The sequence below is a fragment of the Bicyclus anynana genome, chromosome 13 (genome assembly GCF_947172395.1).
Source record: "Bicyclus anynana chromosome 13, ilBicAnyn1.1, whole genome shotgun sequence".
In the NCBI taxonomy this organism is placed as follows: domain Eukaryota; kingdom Metazoa; phylum Arthropoda; class Insecta; order Lepidoptera; family Nymphalidae; genus Bicyclus; species Bicyclus anynana.
The window spans coordinates 16,804,958-16,808,308 of record NC_069095.1 but is presented as its reverse complement, the minus strand read 5'-3'; positions in this window follow the sequence as shown (position 1 = coordinate 16,808,308).

The following is a 3,351-nucleotide window of genomic DNA, read 5'->3' as shown; positions in this document are numbered from 1 at the left end:
CTTATTCATTTGTAAGTGTTTATTATTTTTAGATCGAAAATAATAAACACTTACATCCAGGAATATAGTAAACCAAAAGTTGTTGCCAGTCGTGGACTTGTCTTTGGCATAAAATAATAAGGTTAAATATAATCTTTTTAATAAAAAAAAACATATATAAATATGAAACAAACAAAAAAAGCAAAAAATATATAAAGGTTTATTGATATATTAAATATATGAAATGAAATGAAATGAAAATACACTTTATTGTACACCACAAAGAAACATACAATACAATAAATACAAAAAAATACTAAAAAATGCACAATAGGCGACCTTATCGCTAATAGGCGATCTCTTCCAGGCAACCTATAGAAGAAACTATATATATGCTACATTTGTGACATCGGAGTAAATAATATTTCTCATAAGAATGTTTTGAGTTGAACTTTTTGAATATATCGAATTGAATTGAATAACAAAATTCAGGTTTTGAGCGGTCTTCTAGATACCTTTTCTACGAAAATTATTACTAAGTAAACTTGATCTAAAAGCTTCAATAACTTAGTGACGAATAAGTTAACTAAGTTACGTTCTAAAAGACTTTATTAAGTTATGCATTGGCTGTGGCAAGAGCTAAGTTGAGATAAGAGCATAAAGTTGTTAGGTGTTAAGTTATAGGGGTTTGGTGACCAAATCAATTAATTGCAAGGCAACTTTTGAATTCACATAGATAGATTTAAGTAAGTGATTTTTATAAACTTTTAAGTTAAATTGACCTGTAATATTGTGTAGATCATATTTTCGAACTTATCTAAACCTAACTGTTATATTTTTTTGTATCTACTTGCCTATAAAAACGAGCCGAGCAGAGTTTGTTGGGGTCCCAACAAACTCTGGGGGTGCTAGAATAGTGCTCCTCCCACCCTTATAAATACCATTGAGTGCACGTCGGGATCTAAAAGTGACTGTTTTCGCGATACATTCACATCACAAATAAGTCGCAGGTTGCTACACTAGGTTTTAGAGAGTATTCTGATTTCAGTCCAGCCGCCAGCGACTTCCATGAAATACACCCGGGCGTAGACTGCACAGTCCTAACTGTGCGGTTTCCGGCATATCCGAGATGCGTAAAGGCAGTTCTCAGAGACAAAATAGTATGATTGTTATACAGGGGGCTAAAAAGACCCATTATATACAAGGTATTTTTAGGGCACGAGCCGTAAGGCGAGGGCCGCTAACTAGAAACCGAGTTCATAATGGGTTTAGCCCCGCGTATAGTATTACATTATACTTTTCACTGCGTTTACGAGAAAATAAAATAATTCAGTACAGTATTCAATGTTAAAATTCTTTTTGCAGACGCAGCTTCCCACTCAATAATAATCAAATAAAAAAAGAAATACGCATTCCACAGACAAGAACTTTTTGCTCCAATTTCAAATTTTTATCACACAATCTGGGCCTTACATACAAACTCGGTCCCACCTATTATGATTCTATTTAAGAATAAACCTTTTTCGTTTTATAGTATGCTAGTAACATGTATATTAAAAAAAAAACAAAATTTGTTTAGTCCCTAGAGGCTGAAATGCTTGTTTAGCCCCGCTGTGGAGTTATATTATGGCAGTGGCAGTTTTGAACATTGAGTAGTGAAAAAAGGTTTTAGTCCACCACTTTTTTTAAAAAAAAAGGAGTTTAATGTTACGTGAAAGTTCGTTTTCGAGTTATTTCAAGGACGCCGTGCGAGTCAGCTTGTTATAACATAAAATTATCGTTTACATTCTCGGACAACAATTTCGTGCTCGAAATACTTGGTACAACGTACAAATGCCTTATCTCAGCGTTAGCATGTAATTGTAGATTATTGTGTGAGGAGGGCCGACGGAGGGTAGAGGGAAAATGAGGGTCTGACTGTCACAAGATACGTGTGTATGAGTATTTGGGAAATCTTGTGTTGTTTTAACTAATAATTTCTTTGTAAGGCAATACTTAAATATCTGGGTGACCAATTTTTTTTTGTCACTTGTCACGTCAAGTTGTAAATTCCTCATTCACCCAGTGTTTATCAACGATATTCTATACTATAGATAAGTTACGTGCCTACAAAATCACCGCAAAGTGATCCGAATTTAGCTACTCCATAAACATACTTTTGTGTATACATGTGTTTGTGTGTACATTATATTGTATTTATGTATATTTGATTTTTACACTTCCTGAACACACAACTCGACATTATACACAATTTTTAAGTATTATTTGTTTAAATAACTTTCGTTGATTATTGTGCGATTTAATGAAATTAAAACAATTTGTCGCTTCTGTTCGCTTTAGTTTTGACGTGACATATCCATAGTATAACATATTTGGTGGTTATCCTATATCATGCAAAATGAGGACCTTGGTTCGTGTCCCTGGTCGGATTATGTAATAAAGAACTTTGAAAAATCTTAGTAGGCTCGGAGTCGCTACGACTGGTGTTACCTCGAGCTTTCCCACAACGCTACACCAATGTAGATTTTTTTTATTATTTGCGAACTAGGTATTGTGTACAATCTCACCTGATGGTAAGTGATGATGTAATCTAAGATGGAAGCGGGCTAACTTGTTAGAAGTAGGATGAAAATCCACACCCCTTTCGGTTTCTACACGATATCGTACCGGCACGCTAAATCGCTTGGCGGTACGTTTTTGCCTTTAGGGCAATTGGTATCTATATCAAAATCTCCAAGACGATCATGGACCTGCCAATGCAAAAGTTCAGGTGTTAAAAAAGACACTAAAAACACTGGTGATGATAAAAGCCTTTAATATCATCAAACAATCCGTTAGATCTTCAAATTATGTGTTTAAACAACGTTACCACATAAACTTTTTATCATGTAACCCCAACACAAGTATTCGAAGTGATATTTGAAAGCCGAGAAACTTTGCTCACGGGGGTTGGTGTTAATTCAAGGGGCATCAAACAATTATTTGGAAGTTTCTAAACATCATATCCTCTGTCATTCTAAACATGTTGAAACAAAGGGTTAACGGCGCAACTTATACGTGGGAGAGCGGGCCTAAGTCAAAAGATATAGCGGTACGAGGAATAGAAAACTCTGAAACGAATGTACTTTGGTGACCTAAGAACGATTAAAAACCTACTATAGTACCAATAGTTATTAATTTAGTTCTTTATTTTAATTGTACAAGTAATATGTTTTTCTATTTGTTATAGGTACATATATATTTTATACATTAAGAAATAAATACACATAACATTATAAAATCATATATTAGTCACATTATATATCTTTACATCTGTAGTTTAATTAATACTTAATTATTATTTTTAAACATATTTGCTGCATCTAATTCACT